Genomic DNA, 21,559 nt, shown 5'->3' with positions numbered 1-21,559 from the left:
CCCTAATTCTTTCGCATTTTCATCAAAGAACATAAAGTCCTTTGATAGCACTGGCGGTTCTTCCCATAAAGTTCAACTGTCATAGCAATCTTAGTTTTATTCGCTGCCAGTCTAAATAGCATGCTTCTATTAATACCATACCAGTCTCGCATGTTCTTCAACCATGAAGGCTCTCTTCGTCCTGGACTGCATGTTCCTGCTATTTTTTTATGTAAATATGTTTATATAAAATCTACATCATTAAAAGAGTATTAAGTAAACTTGTTCCATGTTTTTGGGCATGAAGAAGAGACTTCCAATGATGTCTCATCTTATTCTATTTATCTGTAAGTTTTAAAATAGGTCCTGAGGCCAGGTTCTACCTAGTCTCCTTGTGGCAGGGCCATTATGGAATTATTCCCTTACTAACTAATTTTCATGGTGAATGGTACGCTCATTTTGTGACTCCGTGGCTTGATGGATTTCTTCTCTGATGAAAGGTATATTTAAGTCTTTGTGAAGTGTTTGATTACTTACGTACCATGGTGCATTAACTATTGATCTTAGAACTTTAGACTGAAATCTTTGGATGATATTCAGTGATGTTGACTTTGTACCGCCCCAGAGGTGTAGTCCGTAGTACCAAATAGGTTTGAGTATTGCTTTGTACAGAAGAATTTTGTTTTGGATGTTGAGTTTTGATCTACGTCCAAGGAGCCAATACTTTTGCCGGAATTTCAAGTTTAGCTGTCTTCTTTTGGTCTGGAAAAGTTTCTTCCAAGTAAGACGTTGGTCAAGATGGAGGCCAAGGTATTTAGTATCTGTTACTGTTGGTATTCGTACATTTTCCATTCTTACAGGTGGGCATGTGTTGTGGCGGCTGGTAAACGTTATTTGAGATGATTTTGTTTTTTTACTTTTGTTCGCCATTTTGTGTACCATTCACTGCGAGTATGTCCAGATGGTGTCGCAGGTCTTGTGAGGCTTGTATGGGATCTTCATCTACAGCTAGTATTGCTACGTCATCAGCAAAGGAAGCGATCGTAGTATTATTTTGTTCATGCCATTTTGCATTGCATTATATTTTATAACAAGTAGTGTCCTAACTAAACCACATAGTATCGCCTAAATCAAATAAATCTAGTGATTTCATAACCAGTTATTTCCTATATGGTCTTTATTCACTTAAAGAACCCGTTGACGAAAGAAGAACTAAACGATGACCAAGAAAGCATATATCAAGAAAAACCATTCGGAAAAATGTCTAATTAAATTTCGTGTAAAATGGAAAAATTTAATGACCAGAACCGTTCCTAACATACGGTATTATAAAATTTGAAATATTGTTCAATTGTGTTCTACTCCTCATAAAGTCAATTCCTCTTTGAACTAAAATTATCTGTTCTTTCTCTATGGGATATCAATATTTTTATTGTTTCACTTTTAGAAAATAGCATCTTCCGCTCTACTGAAGTAGTAACTATAGTGAGTTCTTGTTATTTTGTAATTCAGTACCGAAGAGATAGTGACGCCAATAGAAATTTTTAGTAACAATGACCAAAGAAACAATTATGGGCAAGAGACACGGAGTATTTAATTGGTCAAAATAATATGTTCCAGAATATCGTGGATGTAGTTTACATACAAAAGAATTTTGATGATTGACTTGCAGAGAAAAAGGTTTTATTACAAGCTTTAGTAAATAATATGGAAATTTTGTTTAACAAATACAAAGAAACTAGCAATTAATTCAATAACTGCATATAATGTAAAATATGCACATTTAGTTTGGTAAATCAGGTCTGTATAGAACGCAAACGGTCATCGGCAGCCAATGGTGTTGTTACTCAATCGTTATCATTAAAATTTATTTATTATCTATAGGTATTTATTATGTAATTATGTAATATTTTTTGGCAGGATATCTCACCCAAAAACAATCGTAATGGTTGTACAAAAGTACCGAATAAAGGTTCTAGGAATTTCATGTAACAGTCCGAAAAATGTACGGATCACTACGCACAGACACTCGCGATAAGTGACTCTTGAAGGTGATGGCACGGTTGTTTCTATTTCTACTCCTCTTCCTCCTCCTCGTCTCCTCTTCCTTCTCCTCCTTCGGCGCCTTCTTCTTCTTTTCCTTCTTCTTCTATTTGGTGTTTTAGACGCAGTCGCAGTCGCTTTGGCTTCTGATGCAGAAGATCTCGTCGGAGGAGAAAGACGAATATCACGCAGGGGACAGCAAAGTGGGCAGCGGGGAAGAATCATCGGCGGTCGTATGCGCAGCGCATCCGTCACTAAAACAGAAAATTAATCAATATATCACTAATATATTTTATATAAGTACCTATCTCTATAATATTTATTGGACTTGAGAAAGCATATAACAGACACTCCATTATACAGGGTGTTTCATTAATAATTGTCCATATAGTAACTGGAGAAACCTTAGCACAAAATACGAAGATTTAATTTAAAACAGTTAAATAAAATGTGGTTCCTTACTGAGTTACAAGGTGTTTTATCTAAAAATTTAAAAAGTATTTTTGCTCAGCATTTTTAAACTATTCAACTTATCCTTTTCATACTTGGCAGGAAGTATAGGTGCTGTACATACTACTAAATTATGCTAAACAAACGTTTCTGGCTATTACCAGAGGCGTACGACGGGGGAAGTGAATGGTTGACCCTTTCCAAATTCTACGCCACTGGTGGAATTGCTATCTTAATTCAATTTTTTAATTCTCCAATACTTTCTATGAAAATAATGTACTCTTCATTGAAAAACCCTCATGGTTTTATAAAGTCATTAGTTTTCGAGATCTTTGAAGTTAAACATGAAACGACACGGTTATTTTGATTAATGTATTGTGACGCTTCATTTTTAATTTCAAATATTTCGAAAACTAATCATTTTATCGTTACGAATGAAGAGTATATTATTTACACAAAAAGTGTTGGAAAATAAAAAAAATTACACTAAAATAGCAATTTCATCAGTGGCGTAGAATTTGGGAAGGGTCAACCAGCCACTATCCCCTGTCGTACGCCTCTGGTATTAGCTAGAAACGTTTATTTATCTTAATTTAGTAGGGTTTACAGTACCTACACTTTCTGCCAAGTATGACAAGGATACGCCAAATAGTTTTAAGGTACTGGGTACAAATAATTTTTAAATTTTAATCATATGAATCATATCATAAATTAATCAAAATAACTGTGCCGTTTCATATTTAACTTCAAATATCTCGAAAACTAATGACTTTATCGTTACCAACGAAGAGTATACTATTTACGTACAAAGTATTGGAAAATCTAAAAATGTCACTAAAATAGTAATTTCTCCAGTGGCGTAGAATTTAATAAGGGTCAACCATTCACTATCCCCTGTCGTACGCCTCTGGTAGTATCTAGAAACGTTCGTTTATCATAATTTAGTAGGGTTTATAATAGTCGCACTTTCTGCCAAGTATGAAAAGGATACGTCACAAAGTTTTAAAATGCTGAGCAAAAAGTTTTTAAATTTTTAGATAAAACACCCTGTAACTCAGTAAGGAACCATATTTTATTTACGTGTTTTAGGTTAAATCTTCGTATTTTGCGCTAAGGTTTCTCCAGCTACTATATGGAAAATTATTAATGAAACACCCTGTATAGATAGGGTGTCCCAAAAGTAGTAGAACGGTCGAATATCTCGCGAAATAAACATCGGATCAGAAAACTGAAAAATACGTATTCAATAATTTTCAAAAATCTATCCAGTGACACCAAACACCAACCCCCACTACACCCACTGGAGGTGGCGGGGGTGGGGGAGGTTTAATTTAAAATCTCAAATGGAAACCCCCAGTTCTCCTTGCAGATTTGGATTCGTTACGTAAAAGTAAGCAACTTTTATTCAAGACATTTTTTCGAACTGTGGATAGATGGCGCTATAATTGGGAAAACGACTTATCTTGATACCATAAGTAAATTATAGAAACGGTCTAATATCTCGAGAAATACACTTCCAAATGAGAAACCAAAAAACAGGTTTTTAATATTTTTCGAAAACCTATCGATAAACACCAAACATGACCCTCCAACTCACCCCTGTAGGTGGGGTGGGGGGTAACTTTAAAATCTTAAATAACAACCCCCACTGATTCGAATTCGTTATGAAACATTAAGCAACATCTATTTGAAACATTTTTTAAAATTGCTGATAAATGGCGCTAATAAATCGTATTTTTTCAATTAAAGCGCCATCTATCAACAATTCTAAAAAATGTTTCGAATAAATGTTGCCTAATTTTTCATCACGAATCCGAATATGCAATAAAAAGTGGGGGTTGCTATTTAAGATTTTAAAGTTACCCCCCACGCCACTTCCAGGGGGTGGGTTAGAGGGTCATGTTTGGTGTTATTCGATAGGTTTTCGAAAAGTATTAAAAACCTTTTTGTTGGTCTCTCATTTGGAAGTGTATTTCTCGAGATATTAGACCGTTTCCATAATTTACCTATGGTATCAGGATAAATGGTTTTCCCCAATTATAGCGCCATCTATCCACAGTTAAAAAAAATGTATTGAATAAAAGTTGCTTACTTTTACGTAACGAATCCATATCTGCAAGAAAAATTGGGGGTTTCCATTTGAGATTTTAAAGTTACCCCCAACTCATTTCCAAGGGGTGTAGTGGGGGTTGGTGTTTGGTCTCATTGGATAGATTTTTGAAAATGATTGAAAATGTATTTTTCACTTTTTCGATCCGATGTTTATTTCGCGAAATATTCGACTGTTCCGCTACTTTTGGGACACCTTGTATATGATGGTAAACACTGAGTAAGGAAGCAGTTTCAGCTGAATAATAGACAATTGTAAAATAAATACACTGCGCGTCAGAGAAAAAGGGCACCCCAAAGAATGGGTCATGTTTGATGTCTCGTATCTCCTAAACCTGTTGTCCGATTTAAGTAATTTTTTAATATATTATAGCCTTATTCTTTAGCAATATTACTGTAATTACCAGAGAACGGCAGTTCTCGCCAGTTGCGCACACCTACACCCCCTACACGCGACACTATATATACACGAAATTTTTGATTTTCTAAATCTGACTGAATTGAAAATTGGGCCAACTCCCATCTTAAAGTTCAGGAAAAGACTCACGTATTCATATGCCAACGCATTGTGGTCCAAGGGTGTGGATTTTACGGCCCTTCCTATTTAGGGTCTGTTTTTAGTTCTCGTCCCAAAAACTCCCAAAAACTTCGAAAATTTAACTCCGACCTTTACGGCTTCTAATAGAAGTGAGTATTACCTTTCCAACGCATGTCTAATTTTGAAAATCAGTTATACCGTTCAAAAGTTACCGAGCTCAGAAATATGAGTCAATTTTTATTTAAAGAAGGGAAAATGTTTGTGGATATGTATGTATGTATGTATGTATGTATGTGTGTGGAGAAGTTAAACCGATCTGATTTTTTTTTCTGTGTTTGAAGACGGGATGAGGGCCGATTCAGAACCGGTGTAGTTTGTTAGTTTTGACTACCCACAAGCCAGCTATAGGACTTGGTAAGTACAAAACGGCATATTTTTTGGCGGTATATATCTTCGGCTCAAGAGGAGATAGGAGAACAGTGAATACATCAAATCAATACCATTGAGTTAAGCTTTGAAATGGTGTCTTAGCTGTCAGGATCAGATATACACAGGGCTCAGTATAGCCGAAAAACTGATAAACTAAACTTTGAAAATTTTTGGTTTTTCGACAATTACTCAAAATTTCAACCTACGAATTACGCCAATAACTGAGCGTTTGTAGAAGGACTCTAGAAGAATCTAACCGTGTATAACTTATATCCGGGAAAATTCGAATTTTTAAGTTATAGGCTTCATAATTATGATCAAATCTATTTCTTATGGGAAAAACGGTTTTTCAAGCTCAATAATTCCTGGAATAGCTTCAGTTATTATACTTGACCTTAGATGCATAAGATACTACTTGTCAATACGTTTCAAACTCATGTTTAGTGAACAAAATCGGTTAAGCCGTTTATTATTATTATTAATATACAATCATATCGATTCAAAGCAAAGCTTATATGGCTCAAAGTACAAAATAATTGTAGGTCTAAAACTAATAGCCCAGTAAATGAACGGGAAATACGGCGAGACCGTGTAATTTTCAGGGGCAACTGCGAATTGCATGAAAATTTGGATTTAGGTTCTACTTACCCTCCACTTCAAAGCTGAGATTGTGCCGTTGGTTGCTTTTACTTGGAGGGGTGACAGTCACCCCTTCTCGGGGGTAAAAAACCATAGGTTCAAGATAAGACCGGAAATGGATAAATTGACTGATTTTAAGCATTTTTTGTTCTATAGAGTTTTTTATGTTAGTCAATACTTTTTGAGTTATTTGCGATTGAAAATGTTTATTTTTCGACAAAAAAACTACGTCTTCAGACGGTTTTTCGCAAATAACTCAAAAAGTAAATATCTGATCAAAAAAAAATGTCCTTACTAAAGTGTAGCTGATAAAAAACCGAAAAAATTGTGTATCATTAAAGTCTATCAATCGAGTAAAAACAAAGTTGTAGCTCATGAAAAATACGTTCTTATTCGTATAACTCCAAATCGAATATTTCAAGGTGAAATCACCGAAAAATTAAGCACTTTTCGGGAAAAACTCATTTAAACTTTTTTAAAGTTTTTATTAAAAGCTTTATTTTAATTGTTCATAAACGTTTCTGGCATTAAAAATAAGCGAGTTACGCTCAAAATAAAGTTGGTCCTCTTATTTTTTGGTAAAAAAATCATGAAAATCTCTCCGTGTTTAGCTCCCCAAATGAAATTAATCGCTACCGCTTTACAAACAATTTACTTACTTATCTATCTTTTATATGATCTGTCAGTGTCGCCGGTTTAAAGTGCTTATTTTTGAAAGGGTTATAGTTGAAAAAGCTTGAACGGTTCACTATCCACGAGTGTATGCAAATTTTCAACAGCCATATCTTAACCAATTTTTGTCTCACGGAAAAACAAAATAAAACTAGCTGATTTATAATAGCAAGACCTACATTTTTTTACTCTTTAAGATTTTTCTTATCGCTAATACATTTTAAGTTATTTTGAAAAAAGGAAATTTTTCAAAAATTTTTAGAAATATTTTTTTTACTATAAAACTATTTTTTTTAAATAAGCTCTTTAAACCAATAAAACTTACAGATCATATAAACAATACACACGCAGTTAAAATAAATGGTAAAGCGGTAACGATTAATTTTATTTAGGGTGCTAAATAGAAGGAGGTTTTCACGATTTTTTTTACCAAAAAAAGACGCCAACTGTTTTTTTTCAGTGTAACTCGTTTATTTTTGACGATAAAAATTTTTGTAAAAAACAAATACTAAGCTTTTTTTAGATACTTTAAAAATATAAATAAGCTTTTCCCGAAAAGTGCTTAATTTTTCGGTCATTTCCCGTTGAATTATTCGATTTGGAATTAGAGGAATAAGAACGTATATTTCATGAGCTACAACTTTGCTTTTACCCAATTTATAGACGTTACTGATACACCATTTATTTCGTTTTTTTATAAGCTACACTTTTACTATGAATATTTTTCGATAAAATATTTACTTTTTGAGTTATTTGCGAGAAACCGTCTGAAAACGTAGTTTTTTTGTCGAAAAATAAACATTTTCAATCGCAAATAACTCAAAAAGTATTGACTAACATAAAAAACTGTACAGAACAAAAAATGTTAAAATCAGTCAATTTAACCATTTCCGGGATTATTTTGAACACGCGTTTTTCACCCCCCGAGAAGGGGAGACTGTCACCCCCCAAGTAAATGCAACTAACGGCACAAATTCAACTTTGAAGTGGAGGGTAAGTAGAACCTAAATCCAAATTTTCATGCAATTCGGAGTTGCCCCTGAAAATTACACTCCAAAACGGTCATTTATTGGGCTATAAATAATATAATTTAAAACAAATTCTTACAAAATAAAAATTAAATTAAAGTAAATATTCAAAATAATTGGTCTTTACAAAAGTTCTTACGACAATAGTAAATTAAAAATAGATACAAAAATTAGAAAGTAGGTATACTTGAAAAAAAATTTTTCTCATAAAGAAAAAAAAACATAAAATTAAGGGAGGGTTACAACTACTGGAAGGTCTCTGAGGGCTATGGTGTTAAGCGTATAGAGCTCAAAGTATATCCCAATGGGGGGGTTACAACCCCCAAAACCCCCCCTGGTTACGCCTATGCCAGTTAGTTCTCATCAAACCTGTTTTTGAAACTATTTAAGCTAGTAGCTCCTACGATGTCATCACTTAAACTGTTCCATTTATCAAAAACTCGATTTACCAAAAAGTTTTGCTTCACAGTAGTTTTAAAAGATTCTTTTTTCAGTTTATAGTGATGACCTCGTAGTCTAGCATCTTCGCTGATATTAAAAAAATTCGATGTTCCCAAAATTCCCCCCTAAGAATTCTATAAGTAGATATTAAATCACCTCTCTCTCTTCTATGAGTCAATGGAGACAACTTAAGCTTTCTTAATCGAGTCTCATAGCTTAATCTTGCATAATTAAAAGGTAGCTTAGTAGCTCTTCGTTGTACTCCTAATAAATTAATATCTCTTTGTCAATGAGGTGACCAAACAGATACCGCAAATTCCAGGTGAGGTCTGACATAACTTTTATAGAGTTTCAAAAACAAGTCTGGAGACATTCTAGGAAAAGCTTTTGATATGAGGTACAAAGCAGAGTTAGCTTTAGCAACTACTTTTGCTGTTTGAGTAGACCAACCTAACGTTTGGTTGACCGTAACGTTTAGAAGTTATTAAGCTACAAAAGTATAATCCAATTAACGATTATTCCCTAAATGGTTTATTTAGTTGTAGTGGTTACGACGCTAATTTGATCTGGCACCGGGCAATCCGAGTTCATTTACCGGCCATCCCAATATTTTTTTCAATCTATTTCGAATAGAAAAAAAATCTAGTGTACATTCGATGGACACTAGATCATTTGGGAGATAATGCGACAAAGGCGACCATTTATAAAGCTTAAAGTGTAATCGAGAAACATTGCATTCAACTTTATACATTTAATTTATAAATAACTTTGAAAAACTCCTGATACAAGAATAAAAAACCGCTAAACGCCGTAAAAATGAGTGGCGCATACAATATTCCAGCTACAAAAGATCTGATATGAATATTACGTGGCGCGAAAATGTATTTTCATTTTGACGCAAAACAAAATTCTTGTTTTATTTTAAAAGATTTTTTCATAATATTTGCTAAATTTGAAGCAAACGCGCCACAAAAGGGTTTCAAAATTCAAACTGTATCAAAGTTACTCTTTTGTGGGGCGTTTTACTTCAAATTGGGCAAATATTATGAAAGAATCTTTTAAAATAAAACTAGAATTTTGTTTTGCGTCAAAATGAAAATACATTTTCGCGCCACGTAATATTCATATCAGATCTTTTGTAGCTGGAATATTGTATGCGCCACTCATTTTTACGGCGTTTAGCGGTTTTGTATTCTTGTAACATTATTGAAAAACAGGTAAATTTTCATTGTATATCGGGTGTACGAATCAAACTGTGTTTTTTTCTCAATAATGGAATATTCTACCATTCATAAAATACTGAAGGTAAAACCGAACTATAGCCTCAGGTTTTCTTAACATTCTGTTTTTTTTTATTCATTCGCTTTGTTGTTGGATAATACAAACGTTGGGTATTTGAACAACGAGCCATGCTCTTCATCAGTACAGGGTGTTTCTAAATAAGTGCGACAAGGGGCAATTCCGCATTAAAAATTAATGACAGTTTGCTTTATAATCGTATGTCCGCAAATGCTTGGTTTCCGAGATACGGGATATTGAATGTTTTCTTACAAACTGACGATTTATTTATTACTTTAAAACTGGTTGAGATATGCAAATGAAATTTGGTGCATTTTAAGACGTAGTAATTGCACATTTTTTGACATACAATTAAGAATTTTATATTCACCATTGGCGTGCATACGGGTAATATGGTCGGTCATATTACCCGTATGTGCACCAATGGTGAATATAAAATTCTTAATTGCATGTCAAAAAATTCGCAATAACTATCTCCTTATACCTACCGAATTTTATTTGCATATCTCAACCGGCTTTAATCATCATCAACCCGTACTCGTCCACTGCTGGACATAGGTCTCCATCAGCTCTTTCCATATTTCTCTGTTTTGTGCGGCTTGCATCCAGTTGCTGACAATACGTTTCAGATCGTCAACCAGTTTTAGGGCAATAAATAAATCGTCAGATTGTAAGAAAATATTCAACATCCCGTATCTCGGAAACAAAGCATTTGCGGACATATATGTTTATAAAACAAATAATCATTATTTTTTATGCAGAATCACCCCTTAAAGTTTTGTCGTACTTATTTACAAACACCCTGTACTGATAAAGAACATGGCTAGTTGTTAAAGTACCTAACTTTTGTGTTATCCAACATAAACGAATGAATCAAAAAACATAATGTTAAGAAAACCTGAGGCTGCAGTTGGATTTTAATTTTAGTATTTTTTTAAATGCTACAATATTTTACATGGTGTTGCGAACTTTGAGAAACAAACACAGTTTGATTCGTACACCCGGTATACAACGAAAATTTACCTTTTTAGCAACGATATTATTATAGCAATATTGTTAAAAAATAATGCTATAATATGTTAAAAAATTACTTAAATCGGACAACAGTTTTAGAAAATACGAGACATCAAAAACGACCCATTTTTTGAGGTGCCCGTTTTCTCTGACGCGCAGTGTATAACTTCAATAAAAGCTAAACTTTGTACAGGAGACAGTCATCAATTTCATACTGAAGTAAGAACGCAGCAGACATTAGTTTTTAACGTCTCAAAACTTTTTTCCATATAAATATGTATTTTGGCTAATCGCGACACATTTTTAGATCTTGTGTAAAACGCTTGCTTAACATTTGCTTTTTGTATTCTTGCGTCCATCTAATATTCATTTTTTCCACTCTTATGTACGTTATTACCTAGGTTAGTAAAATTCTCAACTTGTTCTAATTCTAGGGCCTTGCGTGCATTCTCATTGATCTTTAAGATTACCTGTTCTATTAATACTGTCTGAGGTATTGTTTTCATGTACTTTTATATCTTTTTATTAATGGATAGGATTTTTTCTGCTGAGGTTTGAATTACACTGCATACGTCATTTAATACCTCTGCAGATCTAGGCAGAATCGCAACATCATCCGGATAGCCAATATCTGAGTACATTGCACTTAAAGTCCCTGTTTTGTTTAAATTGCTTTCTCTTAGCACCCATTCTAGACAGAGATGAAACAGGGCTGCAGACATTGATTGACAATACTTCACTGCGGTGTCATATAGACATCAGTCAGCAAAATGTTTCCGAATTTTTCTTAAATAACTACATACAAAGCGATTTCAAGATAGTTATTTTGCTGAAAGAAAGAGAACTTTAGAATATGATCGAGTCATTTAGGCACAATTTAATGTTAAAAGATATAAAAGGTAATTATATAGTATTTTATTAATGTATTTTTGACATTTCTTTTCAAATTTATAATTAGTTTGTCCCTGAGGGAAATATTAAGAACGCAAAATAAACGTATCTAATACATAATCCCTACATCATCATCATGACATCTACCATTACTCCATCTACCATCTACTCCGTTAGGAGTGAATGCCGCCCTATTTGTGCTCTTCCGATTCATTTGTCTCGGGGAATCAGTCCTCGTTAACATTTTGCTTTCACAATTGGTCATGTGTCTTGGCATCTTCTACAACATTTCTCCATTGGTTCCTGTTTTTGGTTATGGTCATTCATTATCTAACTCCCATCGTCTTAAGGTCCTCAATTATCTGGTTCTCCCATCTCGTTTTCGGTCTTCCTCGTGGTCTCCTGATATTGGTCTCCATTTGGTGATTTTATTGATAACTGCTTCTGGATTTCCTCTCTCTTCATGTCCCATCTATTTGAGTCTCTGTGCTTTGTAAATCTGACGATGTCTTCTCCTTTCAGAAGTTTTCTTACTTCGTAATTCATCAGTTTTCTAATTTCATTATTACCTAAGCTTAATGTGCTATTTCTCAAATTATTTTTCTATCTAGGATCCTAATATCTCCTTATATTTCTGTGTAAAGCACATTACTTCAGCCCCATATGTGATTACTGGTCTAATTGCTGCTTTGTAAATATTCAGTTTAGTATTTGAGACCCGAAGATATTTAAAGTGATCCAAGGGCGGATCCAGGACCGATTTTCGGGAGGGACCATAAACTTTTTTTGGGGAGGAGTACCAAGAAGCACGGGGGGGGGGTAATTTTTAAAAATTAGGGTTACAATGGTGAGTTTTAAGTCACTTTTCACACACTTTGAGAAGTGCCTTAAAACTCACCATTCCTGCCATATTACCGATTCCTACACATTTCTTCGGATCCAAGTGCAGTTCTTTCAAAAAGTTTAATACTATTTTTTCCAATGCTTCTCCTGCCAGGCCTTGTTCCCTCCCTCTTTCTTGATTTTCACTAATTATTTTTAGGTTCTCATAAACGTCACTGAATTTGACAAAGTCTTCACGAATGTTGTTATTGTGTATGTATCCCAAATTTAGAGAAAGCTGTTCCACGTGGGATACGTCAGTCGTTTCATCAAATATTTGATCAATTATTTCTTCACCACAACATGTTATTAATTGATTTTGACTGCTGCTATTAATGCATGTTGCCCAGGAAGATGCTGTGGATAGGTGTTATTTAAGAGTCTTATCTCCTGATGCGATTTTAAACCTTAAAGGCGGAAATACATATCCGCGCCGCGAACTCCGCGCCGTGTGTGCGCCGCGCGTTCGTGGCGCGGTTATTGTTCGTTAAAATTTTTCATTTTGACGATCCAGAGGAAACTTACGAACGTTTAGTAATTGTAGATAATCATGTCTCTGTCCTGTACTTCTACTACATCTTATTTTGGTATTGTTCTGAAACTATTTTCTTGTGTCATCTTATGCAATTTACTATTTTATGTGGAATAAGCCACAGTTTGGGAACATTTCGGGAAGTACCTTTTTCGCTTCCTGGCAACACAAATATAATGGTAGGGGAGCCCAAGCGGGGATTTTTGCAGTTACTCGAGCGCGTCAGATTATCATATGGGGAGAAACGTGGTACCCTGCAGATGTACCTCCACCATATATTGGCTCTTACCACAGGGGAGTTCGTTCAGGGGGGCCCGAAAAAAAATCTATCCTTAAAATATTCGAAATTGTCAGATTAAGATAAGGTAAGTTAAGTACATGCAAAAGAGTCTATATTTCAAAAATATGACGATTTGAGCGGGGCGTACGGAAATGGGTGAGTCAAAAAGTTTCACAAAAAAAGCGAATATTTCGCGAAATGAACGTCAGATTGAAAAACTAAAAACTACGTGTTCAATATTTTTCAAAAATCTATCGAAAAATACCAAACTTGACCCCCCACGGAGAGGGGTGGGGGGTAAATTTAAAATTTTAAATACAAATCCCGCGATCTTTCGCAAAATAAACATCATATCGAAAAACTGCAAAATACACTTTATCAATGTTTTTGAAAAATCTATCGAATGGTTCCAAACACGATCCCCCACGGAGGTGAGGTGGGGGGTTACTTTAAAATCTTAAATGGTAGACCCCGTTTCTTATTGCAGATTTGGATTGTTTGTATAAAAATAAACAACTTTTATTCGAAATATTTTTTTGAATTATGGATAGATGGTGCTATAATCGGAAAAAAGATTGTTGGAAATGGAAAATTAAATTAAAAAATGGGAAGTCCCCACTAAAATGGAAAATTTTACTTAACTTTTTTGGTTTTAGGACCTAATAATCACAACCCAATAGGTCCCCAAAGCGCTCGAGTGACTGCACATTTAGCATACTTTGCTCCCCTACCATAATATATCTGCTTGTTCCTACAACCAGAAACAAAATTAGAGAACTATAGGTACTTCCAAGTCATGCGATACCTTTTTCGTTTTCCGGTGACACAATTGTAATGTATCTGCTTGTTTCAACTGCGTAGCTTCACTGGAAACGAAATTAGAGAACTATAGGTTCTTCCAAGCCCTGTGTTAACTTTTTCGCTTTCCGGTGACCCAATTATAATATATCTGCTTGTTCCAACTCAGTTGCTTCACCAGAAGCGAAGTTAGGAAACAATAGGCTCTTTCAAGATGTGCGTTACCTTTTTCGCTTTCCGACGACACAATTATAACATATCTACTTGCTCCAACTCCGTTGCTTCACCAGAAGCGAAGTTAGGAAACTATAGGCTCTTCCAAGTTGTGCGTTACCTTTTTCGTTTTCCGGTGACCCAATTATAATATATATGCTTATTCCAACTACGTTGCTTCACCAGAAGCGAAGTTAGAAAACTATTGGGTCTTCCAAGTTGTGCGTTACCTTTTTGGCTTTCCGGTGACCCAATTATAATATATCTGCTTGTTCCAACTCAGTTGCTTCACCAGAAGCGAAGTTAGGAAACTATAGGCTCTTCCAAGATGTGCGTTACCTTTTTCGCTTTCCGATGACACAATTATAACATATCTACTTGTTCCAACTCCGTTGCTTCACCAGAAGCGAAGTTAGGAAACTATAGGCTCTTCCAAGTTGTGCGTTACCTTTTTCGTTTTCCGGTGACATAATTATAATATATCTGCTTGTTCCAACTCAGTTGCTTCACCAAAAGCGAAGTTAGAAAACTATTGGGTCTTCCAAGTTGTGCGTTACCTTTTTGGCTTTCCGGTGACCCAATTATAATATATCTGCTTGTTCCAACTCCGTTGCTTCACCAGAAGCGAAGTTAGAAAACTACTGGGTCTTCCAAGTTGTGCGTTACCTTTTTGGCTTTCCGGTGACCCAATTATAATATATCTGCTTGTTCCAACTCCGTTGTTTCACCAGAAGCGAAGTTAGAAAACTATTGAGTCTTCCAAGTTGTGCGTTACCTCTTTCGTTTTCCGGTGACCCAATTATAATATATCTGCTTGTTCCAACTCCGTTGCTTCACCAGAAGCGAAGTAAGAAAACTATTGGGTCTTCCAAGTTGTGCGTTACCTTTTTGGCTTTCCGGTGACCCAATTATAATATATCTGCTTGTTCCAACTCTGTTGCTCCACCAGAAGCGAAGTTAGAAAACTATTGGGTCTTCCAAGTTGTGCCTTACCTTTTTCGCTTTCCGGTGACACAATTATAATATATCCGCTTGTTTCAACTGCGTTGCTTCACCAGACACGAAGTTAGAAAACTATAGGTTCTCCAAGTCGTGCGTTACCTATTTCGCTTTCCGGTGACACATAATATATATCTGCGTATGAATGTTTTTTGATATTGATAACTATTTCCGAAGTGAAAGTCGAAAGGTCAAGTAAACTTGATTTCAAACTCGAATTGTGGCTTATGCCCAAATAAAATAGTAAATCTTATTTTTAATACATGTTATTTTTAGTACAACAATGAACTAACATTTTTTAAAAAGGTCCGCATGTATATTTTTTTATTTCAGCTTCTATTTCCGTTCCGATCGGATTTAAGTTGTTTCTTTAAATTAAATGGTTCTTTATTGAGGATCCCACAATAATGATTTTCCACGGTAAACATCAATTTCCTTCCGACAATTCCGACCATTCCATTACTAACAAATATGCAACTCATGCGCGCCAAAACCAACAAACCACTCGCAAACCCGTCCAAATACGTATTGCGAACCATCAAAGCGTTTGTTGAAAAACCGACAGAATTTAGATCGTGGTGCGCCGTGTGCGTGCCGTTTGTGCGTCACTTGAAAACACGTACTAAACTGACGAATACGCTGCGCGCGAGCGGCTCGCACACCGAGCAGAGCGCATATGTATCTCCGCCTTAACACTGTGGTGCTACGGCAAAACCCGATATGTCAAAAACGTGATTTTGCAGCAGATGAGTTTAAAAGTTCGCGGTGTTGTTGAAATAGTGGACAGATCGGAAACAATTTTATTATCTACTGGTTACATGGATGCGTTTAGCCATATAGGGTTTTGTCATCACATTCTTCATCGCTCAATGTACATATTGGCATTAAAAACGAAAAATCGATAATTTTTGACATATCAGGTTTTGCCTTAATACCACAGCAATTCCACTCATTCCTAGGTCCAGCTTCTTCGTCCAGAAGCATAAGGCCATCATCACGATGGTCTCTTAGAGGAATATTTTGTCGACCTAAGAACACTATAGACCCTACTATTGGTCGTAGTCTTTCTTTATTTTTTGTTTCTGTTTAGACCTCTCCTCTGAGAGTCTATCTGGTTAATGACTGACTTTTGAGGGTTGCGATAACTTTTTAGAAAATCCAGCTCAACCTGAACGCACTCCTTGTGGTATGATGTTTTTCATGGGTTTATATGACTCCGTCTTTGCTCATGAGTTTGGCGAAAGATGTTAAAGGTTTCGTGACAAGGCTTTGGGCTGCTATCCCGCTATTGTGACCATATTTTTCATTAGAAAAATGAAACGCAATATTTGTAAAACAATTCCTTTTGACTGTGCTAAAAATAACAACAAACTCCTTTGTTCTAAGTGCTAGTGACCCAAGTAACGCTTCACTTCTTTTTTATTCTTTGTGTGTATAGAATATGAAAATTTATACGATTTTGATGGCTGTCAAGATCGTTCTCACAATTGGCACTCTAACAATCAACATTTTGATTTATAAAAAACCCAAAAGTCATTCTTGAAGCTCCTCCGTTACTTCTTTTTTTCAATTTTAGTCCCGAAAAGGGTATTTATCTCCTGTTTTGTACATATACATATGTGTTTGAAATTAAAAACATTTGAACTGCAAATATTTAAATTTATATTATTCTAAATTCTCGGAGGGGCCATGGCCCCCTCCCTGGATCCGCCCTTGAAGTGATCTAACTTTTAAAACTTAAAACGTGATCTAACACGTATTTTGTTTTATTTTTATTCATTGTCAAACCTCTTTTGGATGTTTCCTTTTACAACTAGCGTACGCGATAAGTTTCGACGTCGATTTTATAATTGTACCTTTTATTTCGATAGCTTTATTGTTCCGTCTATACCGTACTCCAGTTGCTAATTCTATATTTTTGGCGATGCCTTCATCTGTTATTTTTCCTGCCGTCGGTACTTCCATTGTCATTTTCGCAAGGTTTATGAGTTTTATTGGAGTTTCTAGGGTTTTCATGTCTTCTATCAGGTCAGGTCAGTTCGGAACTCTTTTCAATAATTGATTGTGTGACAATGTGTATTGTTAACCTTTGTATTTAAATCCTTGCTGGCAATCTTATATTTTAGTTTGAATGTATTTTTAGAGTCCTTGTCTGATTAATAATGTCAATACTTTGTAACAGCTCTTTAACAATGATAGGGGAGAGTTGGATAAAACGGGATATTCGGATAAAACGGGATACCTAGCCTAGAGACCCAACTAGTGGTGCTATCAATCGGTCAACGACGGAAACCTGTTATCAGTCATCATTTTAGCATTCTCAGTTCGTTTTACCTCGATGCCACTATTTGATGAAAAGTTGTGTTTAGAATTGTTTGACTCTATTTTTTTGATACTTTGTACTTTTAAGTGCGTTGTTTTCTGCATTATACTGCCTACATATATAAAAATATAATTCCGGTGACTATTACATTTAATTAAGCAGTCATTAGCGAATATTCTCATGTGCAGTCTACCTAATTTTACTTTCACATTTAGGCAGCAGCCATTTTTGTTTTGAAAAATGTCTGAGTTTGACAAAACGGGACACTTATAAGTAGTCCGTTCTTTAACGGTAAAATATTGCAAAACCTCTAAATTTTAAAGAACCGCTTGGATTGACATGAAATTTGGCATACACATAGCTAACAAGTCAAAGAAAAAAGTGATATTGTGCCGATATGTGCTTTTGCCCTGGGGGTCGTTTTCACCCCCTCTTGGGGGTGAAAAAATATTCGTCCAAAGTAAGTCAGGAAATGGATAAACTGGCTAATTTTAAGCATCTTTTGTCCCGTAGAGTTTTTTCACCAAGTCAGTACTTTTAGAGTTATTTGGCAGAGAATATGTTCATTTTTTTTTTTCAACAAAATAACCACGGTTTTAGACGGTTTTTCGCAAATAACTCAAATATTTTGTCGAAGAAACATTCTAAGCAAAAATATAGCCTGTAAAAAATTTAAAAAAATGGTGTAGCACGTCTCTATACCTAGTAGATGAAGAGTTATAGCTAATGAAAAATAGGTTCATATTCGTCAAATTCCAAATGGAATAGTTTAACGTGAAATAACCAAAAATGAAGCACATTTCGGGGAAAACTCATTACAACTTATTTAAAGTGTTTAAAAAAAGCTTCAATTTTGATTTATAAAAAAAATTTCTAGCGTCAAAAGTAAACAAGTTACACTCAAAATAAAGTTAGTCTTATTTTGTTTTGGTAAAAAAATCGAGAAAATCACCCTCTAATTAGTATCTTAAATGAACTTAATCGTTACGACTTCACAAGTTTCTTGATTCGTGTATGTATTGTTTATATGATCTGTAAGTTTCATCTGTTCAAAGTCCTTATTATTGGAAGAGCTGAAGTTAAAAGGGGTTGAACGAGTAGTGATGTAAAATTTCTGGGAAGATTCGAACGCCGGAAAGTTTCCGGAAACTTTCCGAGAATATTGGAAACTTTCGGAAACTTATAAAAATATTGCATTTTGCTTAAAATTATTATAATAAATTATACAAATCAGTAGTTAGCTTTACTTATTGTTGTGTTATTACAACTACAGAAAAAATATTTTACAAGTTAAATATCCAGAAATAATTTTAAAATTTATTTAACTTAATAAAAAAAATACATACTCTGAATATTTGTTAGTAGTCATTATAATTAAAACTAAAAAAGTTATTTTATTTAAAAAAATATTGAAATAAAAAAGATACCATACAATAAACAAACCAAAATTGATTATATAGGAACTTACTTCAGGTAACCTGTATTCCTATAGTATTAAAGCAGGAACTTTTTTTTTAACTAGGAATAACAAAAGAAACTACACAATTTTCTTCGCGCATGTAATATGAAGAGAATATAATGAAGAGTCTCTCTCCGTCTCGCTTAATCTATCATTTTCTGATATGGATTTAGAGTCTTGTACTGGTTCCAACAGATGAGTTATAGAAAGACTCTCATCACATACCATTTTTCTATGTTTATGATCTTTTAGGAGTTTTCCATTATGAGCTATTATACATTAATTTCCCTGCTCTATCTATAGTCAATCTATTTCTCCTTTTATTATGTGTGAAAGTGTATGTGCTATAACTAAGCTCTGTTTCAGCGTAGGAAGCTGGTAACCCCAGCATTCTAATTGCCAAATCTTTTAAAGAAGTTTTAGTGCACATTCCTTGTCACCAGCTTATACAATCTACTGATCGTGCTGAAAGCCAAATAAAATCCATTAACCAAAGGCCTACTTTTGCACAGAACTTTGTTAGTTCTGTAAAAATGTTTTCTTTTTTGTCAATAAACTTGTGATGATTGGTTAATATCTTATCTATACACTGCGTAGCTAATATATGCTCTCCACCAGTGAGGCTTTGTCCTGTTAAAGAAGAGGAAGTAAGTTTGCAGCATAGTGCACAGGCTTCACTGCAATTTTTTTTCTTTTTTTAATTTAGATAAGCATTTCTTTTCCTCAGACTTACTGATTGAAAGTAATGGAATATTCTCGGTAAATATATTTTCTGTATACTTAAATGCCTCGACAACCTGGTCTATTTTAAACATATTGCCTTCCAATAAAGTACTTAACTCATTTCACAATTGGTGTTATGCTTTTTCTCATGAGGATCTTTCAGTGCGTCACAGTTTTTCGATTTCTTTCTAACGCATTAAATTGTATGTGACAGAAAAAAACGCACGTCGGTGATTACATTTCGTCGGTGACATTTATAACATTTATTGGAGTTGTCAATAGATGGCGCTATAATCGAAAAAATTTATTTACTAATTATATAATATATATTATCTACGAATATAATCTGTACAATTTATAAGACCATGCAAATCAAAGAAACTACCATTTTATAAATGCAATAGACACAATTGATTTGTTTTTATGCCAAATTGCAAATAAAATGTGACAACTGTCAGATTTAACTAAAATGTCATGTTAGAATAAATGTCATAAATGTGTATTATCACGGACTTACCTTTTTTTCTATCATTTGTGACGCACTGAAAAATGCTCATGAAAAGAAGCATATCACAACTGCTCCTTTTTGCAACTTTATCCAAAATATTTCATCATCCAAACAGTTCTGTTTAAAATTCCGTGAACATTTTAAATGTTCTCCCTCTATGACCATAAGCTCGGCAAAGCAATTTTAGACGCAATAATGTTATTTATACAATTAAGGATTGAACCCCCATCTAGTTTTTACAGGGAGTTAATGATATAACTTTATTTAGTTTGGAATTTTTTCTTTTTATTTATTATTTCTCTTTAGAAATATTCCTATGCATTATAGCTATAAGCTTTAGGCATTTTTAATATAAAAATAATGAAGGTAATGTTCAAAACAATGTTCCTTTTGTACTTGGCAGTGGTATAGTTTCGCCGGCCGTGTGAATTAAATAGCGGTACTTCCATGTAAATTCAAATTACGTCAGTGACTCTTATGTCCAAAAGGCTTTTGGAAGTATTCTCAAAAGTTCTCGGAAATATTATGGAAAGTTCACGGAAACATTCTTGAAAATTCTCGGAAAAATTCTCGAGAATTTTCCGTTGAAAATTTCCGGGAATATTCGCGGTCAGGAGAATATTTCCATTTTTTATAGGCGAATATTCTCGGAAACTTTCCAATGTTCGCGAATATTCGCTTGGAAATATTCTCGACTCACATCACTATGAACGAGTCACTGCTCACGAATGTATGCAAATTTAGAAACAACAAATCTTAATCAATTTTTGTCTAACAGAAAAACAAAAAAATACGTGATATTCAGAAAACCAATGCTGACTTTTTTTTGTTTTTAGAGATTTTTGGTGTCTTCAACAATTTTCAAGTTATTTTGAAAAAGAGCATATTTTCCAAAATTAAAATTTTTATTTTAAAACCAAATTTTTTCAAAAATAAGCATTTTGAATCGATGAAACTTACAGACTACATAAACACAACATAAGTAAAATAATTTGTGAAGGGGTAACGATTAATTTATTTTAAGTTGCTAATTAGGGGGTGGTGTTCTCGATTTTTTTTTGCTACAACAAAAGGGACCAACTTTATTTTGAGCGTAACTTGCTTACACTTAATGCTAGAAGCTTTTTGTAAAAACAGAAATAAATATTTTTATAAACACTTTAAAAAAGTTAAAATGGGTTTTCCCCAAAAAGTGCTTAATTTTTTGGACGGGGTCGAGTTCGCTCCCAATGGTAAGAATGTTACCTGAACTAAAATAGGTAGAGCCGAATTGGCTCCCATAGACAAAATTTATTTTACCTAAACATGTC

General features: G+C 34.3%; 2 protein-coding genes across 6 annotated transcripts in view; one reads left to right on the top strand and one right to left on the bottom strand.

Annotated features, from left to right (window-relative positions):
- The window catches only part of LOC114333230 (elongation of very long chain fatty acids protein), a 170,711-nt gene that overhangs the window by 28,954 nt on the left and 120,198 nt on the right, over positions 1–21,559 (top strand). The window lies entirely within an intron of this gene.
- LOC114333205 (potassium voltage-gated channel protein Shaker) overlaps positions 58–21,559 on the bottom strand; it is a 935,813-nt gene continuing 914,311 nt past the window's right edge. For all 3 annotated transcript variants that reach the window (XM_028283068.2, XM_028283062.2, XM_028283077.2), the window contains exon 8: positions 58–2,276. The gene's annotated coding sequence lies outside the window, so the exon portion shown is untranslated. The remainder of the gene's footprint in view (positions 2,277–21,559) is intronic.

This window comes from Diabrotica virgifera, chromosome 1 (assembly GCF_917563875.1).
Source record: "Diabrotica virgifera virgifera chromosome 1, PGI_DIABVI_V3a".
In the NCBI taxonomy this organism is placed as follows: domain Eukaryota; kingdom Metazoa; phylum Arthropoda; class Insecta; order Coleoptera; family Chrysomelidae; genus Diabrotica; species Diabrotica virgifera.
Note: the sequence above shows the minus strand (reverse complement) of the source record. Positions and strands in the feature narration are given on the sequence as shown.